Source organism: Danio aesculapii, chromosome 13, assembly GCF_903798145.1.
Source record: "Danio aesculapii chromosome 13, fDanAes4.1, whole genome shotgun sequence".
Lineage (NCBI taxonomy): Eukaryota > Metazoa > Chordata > Actinopteri > Cypriniformes > Danionidae > Danio > Danio aesculapii.
The window spans coordinates 36,528,355-36,534,673 of record NC_079447.1 but is presented as its reverse complement, the minus strand read 5'-3'; positions in this window follow the sequence as shown (position 1 = coordinate 36,534,673).

The following is a 6,319-nucleotide window of genomic DNA, read 5'->3' as shown; positions in this document are numbered from 1 at the left end:
AAACCGTACAAATGAGTAATAGCCTACTGTAAATGAACAGAGAACACTCTTTGTGCTGTCTGTCGACTTTACAAGAAAAGTTAGTCGCATAAACATAAATGCGCCTATAAATGTGTTCGTTTATTGCATTTTAAATTTATGTGACGTGTATTTACAAAACAATAACGCTCCTGTTGGTACTGTAATTGACATTTTCACCCCTGGCTAAACATGGTGCGCGAGCATTACGCAGCTGAACTTTACACGCGAAACATAGTTTGCTCACAAAACAACTAACACTGTAGTAATGTAGAGTTTTTAAACTTACCGTTCAAATGAAGGTCAGTCTACCTCTCGCGTCTTCTACTACCAACTTTCGATATGCACGTCTTCCGTTCTGCATTTAAAGCAGCCCTCCCCTGTCAGAGCGCACGTTGCGCTTTTCATTGGATCTCAGACCTGTGGATCATCTTGATACAGTATTACGACACTAAATTCTTATATTTCCGTGTTTGGAAGGGATTTTGGAATGTTATAGATTTGGAATGGGGTCATATTTTTATATAGGCTATTTTATTTTGTTGGCAGGTGCAACAATCCAAGTGGACAAACTGTGAGGTCGAAAGCATAATGCCTGGTCAAGTAGACTTTAAAATACGTTGTTATATTTTAACTATGCAGCTATTAAATGTATGATGGCTATAAAAAAAGTAGATAAAGATGCCACTGATAAATAGGAAGGGAGCGGACGTGGTACTTCAGTTCAGAGTCATATACATTTAAGGTTGTGTGTCTAAATAATAAATCTCTCAGATTGAATCTATTGGATGATGTCACCATCAAAATATAAGTGTGGTAACAGCAATTACGGATTCCATTTTCTAGATACAGTAAAAATTTTTAGAGAAAACGAAAGCGCAAATGAATTAAATAACACATAGCTGACAAAACCTGGGCAGAGTTTTAATTCCATTTAGTGCATCCCGTTTCCTTCCTCGCGTTTTAGCTCCACCCCCTCATGATGCAAGGGAAGGACGCAAGGAAAGGATGCAAGGACAGTGAAATTTGAATGGAATGAAATTATAAATCATCATCGCTTCCTTGTGTCACTTCAAAGCATCGTTATTTATTGAATAAGTAAAATTATTATAAGTTTTAGCCTCTACAAAACACCACGTTTGTCTGAATTGTTTTTTTGTTTGACCAGTTATTATTCACAATGAAAAATGAATTATTCAGTTATCAACTGCTTTTATTAGTGCTGAGAATTACTTTATGCATCACAATTAAAGGAACTGTGAAAACATAACCCACAATTACGATAACTTATGTGCAATGTTTACATTTATGTCTGTTTGTATTTTCTGGTGTAATTATAGATTAAGGGTAGAAGAATTTACAATGTACATCAACTAAAACACAGGATCGGCTAGCCTTCAAGGGGCCCTAAACTGAATTTTACTTGGGGGGGGCCCCTCGGAGCAACCAATATGAATTGTCAATCCCAATCTGAAACACCATTATCAATTTTATTTACTGTCGCTGTCTTCAGTATTTTTGTTTAAGACTGAAGTGTTTATTCTGCGGGTAGCACTGTCGCCTCACAGCAAGAAGGTTGCTGGTTCGAGCCTCAGCTGGGTCAGTTGGCATTTCTTTGTGGAGTTTGCATGTTCTCTCCATTTTGGTGTGGATTTCCCCCAGCTTTTCCGGTTTCTCTCACAGTCCAAAAACATGCGCTATAGGTTAATTGGGTAAGCTAATTTATCCATAGTGTATGTGTGTGAATGAGAGTGTATGGGTGTTTCCTAGTGCTGGGTTGCAGCTGGAAGAGCAACTGCTGCATAAAACATATGCTGGATAAGTTGGCACTTCATTCCGCTGTGGCGATCCCTGATTAATAAAGGGACTAAGCTAAAAAAAAAAAAAGGAAAGAATGATTTTTTTTTCTGCAAAATCAACCACCTGAACATTGGCATTAAAGATAATCAAATTCTCTGTACAGTTTATCCCGCAAGTAGCCTACCAGTTAAGTACCCATCCATGTAATAGTCTAAGAAGCTAATTATTTCTTATCACCAAGTTTAAGAAACAATATTGTTTTTATTACAGAAATATATATGCATGTAAGTTATTTTACACAAAGGGCAAAAACTAGAATTTAAACCAGCTAAATATTATGTTGAAGTATATTAAAATTGTATTATATTATATTGATATTATATTAAGGATGTTTAATCAAACAGTTTTTTGATGTTAATGAACCAGTAAACATTAGTTTGCAGATTTTCTAAATTTAAGTTTATCTTACTATTTTTACACTTTCTTTGTGTTTTTGATATCTGCACCAGAAAGACATGTCCTTTTTGTTATTACTGAGTTTTTTGAAATCAGTTATTTCAGCCAGTCTTAATCTAGCGGTGTTTGCATCATGCAACACCCTGATAGCATAATTTATCATTTTTTTAATTGAATAATGCATTTTGTTTAATTACCATACTCCACTGATATAATAAGAACATCATTTTACAATTTTGAAAAAAAAAGAAAAACTAAAAGTCTAAGTTATTTATTGTACTCTTGGGGCTCCTAGTTGGAACTATCACTCAAATAAAGGAGGAAGGACCATGAGAAGCACCCATAATGTAATTATAAAACTTTGAAGGGAGTGCATATGCCACGCAGATGCGTGATCACAGGCATGCGCATATACTAGACTTGACCGAACAGTGTTGGTTGATCACCCATGATTTTGTAAGCTTTTAATACAAACAAATTCCTAACAAAAGCAATAACTTGGAATGTTATATTAGTATTATAATTTATTCTTATAATTAATCTTATTTTAGAAAGTGTTTTATACTTTGAGCCTCAGCTTGCAGAGGTGACAAACAAACAAGACAAATAATACTATTTGATATAGATATGGATTTCACCATAAACATGGAAAGTAAATATATTGTCAATGTCAGTTAAAAAACAGAAAGGGATGGAAATGCACAATATTACAAATACCTAATACAGTATCTTTTAAAGAAAAGTGAATGTTTATCTGTCCAAAGGCCTACATGGTGTGTGATGGCCAGTGTGATGGCCACACACTGAAAGTGAGGCATGCACGCGCGCGCGCATTATACACATTCATTTAAGCTTATTTATTCATTTGGTTAAATGGAATTTTTATATTTCGTTTCTTTCATATCTGATTTAAATAAGACACATACACTGTTTCTGTTTCTCATTGTTTTCTTTATTATTCACAGTACATGTATTACTATTTTGGGTGCACACAAAATTAGTTATCTGGACTGTGTTTTGTTAATTTAGTTTTCTTTGAGTTTAAGTTACCATGCTGAACAAGTCGGGCCAAGATGGCATCGACATAGTTGATCCTTTTATGTCACTTACCTATTCTTGAGCAAAACTTGATCTCATTTTTCCTTTCATGGATAATACAGCGTTAATTGCAGTGCTGTTACACTGTTAAAGATATTGAGATGATTTAAACCTGAGTTAAGGGATTTTCGTCTACTTTTTTTTAGTGTGTTTGTTTGTTTTTTGACTTGCCTGATTGTGACCTGATCGAGACACTTTTTATGTAAGCAGTAGCATGGGAAAATGGCAGAAAGTGTAAAGCGTATACATGATTATGCTCGAACCATTCCTGGTGAGGATCCTTATATGGACTGTCTTTCATTTTCTGAAACACCAATTAACAGCCCTCTTCCGAAAATGCAACGAAACGAACCCTCAAACGCAGTTATATTGGAAGCGATCTAGAGGCTTGGGAAGAAATGAGACAACTTCATGGAAAAGATACTGGAAATAGAAAGGTCTGTGGCTTCCAACTCTACTCTGATAGCTGAACTTTCTACTAAAGTTGATTCAGCCTCTGAGAAAACCGAGAAAACAACAACTAAGATGGTCGAATTGAGTGGTCAGTTAGCGCACTAAGTCACTGAAAATAAACAACTGCGTGAAAAAGTAGAGGAATTGGATGCTTATAAAAGAAGATGGAACTTAAAAATCTCTGGCATTCCAGAGGAGACAGGAGAAAATGTGAAAATGGCTGTGATGGACATTTTCTCCAGAATTTCACCGGGATTGAGAGATGTTCTTCAAATCTCCATTGATGTAACACACAGGCTTGGACCACGAGATGGAAACGCGCGCCCACGAAGAATTATCGTGCAGTTTTTGTCACGCACTCATCGGGATCGCATTTGGTTAGACGCAAAAAAATCTGACATCATTAAACAGGAATCAAAATTACAGAGGACTTGACACAACAGGCGAGAGAGGCGCGGAATAAATCGTGGCCATTGGAAGACCAAGCGAGGAAGGATGAAAAACGAGCTGGGTTTAAAGGTTCATTTGCCATCATTGATGGAAAGAAGATAACAGCGGACAACATGTGAATCAGATAAAAAAATATATCAGTGTTTTTCTCAGTTATTTATTTATTTTATTATCATTGTTATTATTAATGTTATTATTTTATTTTTATATTAGAATTTTTATTTAGATATATTTTCTTAACTCAGAGTTTTGATATTGTTTAAGCACTCAATGCTTGACATGTAAAAGGTTTAAGAGATCTTATAGATTTCTACTTTCAAGTTTATACCGTAGTTAGATTTTCTGCCTAAGCAGTTTGCACGTTCTTGCCTTTCATTTAATGTCTTTCAATTTTTCGCGTTTCTCTCTAAATGTTCGAGGGATCCGAGATCTTAATAAACGTTAAGCTTTATTTTTATTTTGCAATTCGAAAAAAAGAAAGGTTTATTTTCTACAGGAAGTAAAAAAATTGATTGGAACAACAAAGCCTCATTTGGATGATGGTTGGTCTTTCCAGCCAGCTTTTGAAAAGATGATCAAGTCCATTTGGGGAACCAGTGGCACAGTTGGGTGAGTGAGAATTAGTGTGGCTGCGTCGATGCTCAACGGGGTACTTGGGGAGACCCAGGCCCCAGCCCGCCAAGCCATGCCCGACGGGAGACCCCTTTTCCGGGATGTCCCGCCCCTGGAGGTGCCTGTCCGGTGATGATTGTCTCTGACCTGCCATTAGGAATTCGGGAAAGGCGAAGAAATGTGGACTTAGGTTTTGGCGGCTTTGCGTTTGAACGAACCAGGGGGTCAATGGCCAGGCTGGCTGCCCGCAAAAGTGTCCCGATCCCGGCCAGCGCCATTGGCATTGGGGGCCTGGGGGTCCCGCCTCAACCAAGCGCTTCAGTCATCAAAGGCTTGCCCAAAGACAGTGCCCCGATCCAGGCCAGCGCCGTTGGCCTTGGGGGGTGGGGGTCCCACCCCAACCAAGCGGTTCAGTCATTAAACGCTTGCCCAAAGACAGTGCTCCGATCCCGGCCAGTACTGTTGGCCTTGGTGGTGGTGGGCCGAACCTCCGACACTAGAAGAAGGCAAACACAAAACTCCCATATTGAACGCCCCCGGAACTACGTGCCGCTGGTGCACCCCAGCCGCCTCAACAAATTGAGCACTGCGCCGGGTGGCGGTAGTGGGAAAGGCTGATGCACCCGAGCTATCTACCACAGTACGGCGAGGTGGTGGAGAGCGTGGTGCCCCACATCCAGATGGGTCACCAACGGCACGTCTGCGTAGCGAGTGCCACTAGCTAAGTCAATGTTCGTGGCTTAGGTGTGGGGTGCCCGGGGTCTGCTGGTGAGCAGGTGTCAAACTAGAAGACCCTTTGGGCCCGGTGCTTGCCCCGGACAGGGTGTGGGCCCTGGGGGACTGGGGGTGGGAGCGGTGGCCCTGGGTGTCAGAATCAGCATTTGGGATGATGGTCGGTCTTTCCAGCGAGCTTTTGAAACCAGTCCATTTGGGGCCATGAGGAAGATGGATGGTCTCCGGAACGGCCGGTGGCTAAGGGGCGACCCTCACCGGGGTACTTGGTGAGACCCAGGCCCCAGCCCGCCAAGCCATGCCCGACGGGAGACCCCTTTTCCGGGACGTCCCGCGCCTGGAGGTGCGTGTCCGGCGCTGATTGTCTCTGACCTCCCATCAAGTATTCGGGGAAGGCGAAGAAATGTGGACTTAGGTTCTGACGGTTTGGCGGCTTTGAAAAAGTGGACAGGTTTTGACCGTTTCGCGCCTGGACCAAGTACGCTGATCGATAGGAGCTCGTTTGACGCCCCATGGGCTAGGCACCCGCCCCAACATTGGTGGGTCAGCCTCTATGGGTGTGGTTGGTTCCTCCCTGCCTCTGGCATGCTGTGAGGGAGGCGTGGGGGGGGGGGGTGTCCCTCCGCACACAACCCCCCCCCCCTTTCCCGCCTCTATCTGTGGGAGAAAAAACTCAAATGGCCCGTCTGGTTGACCAAGA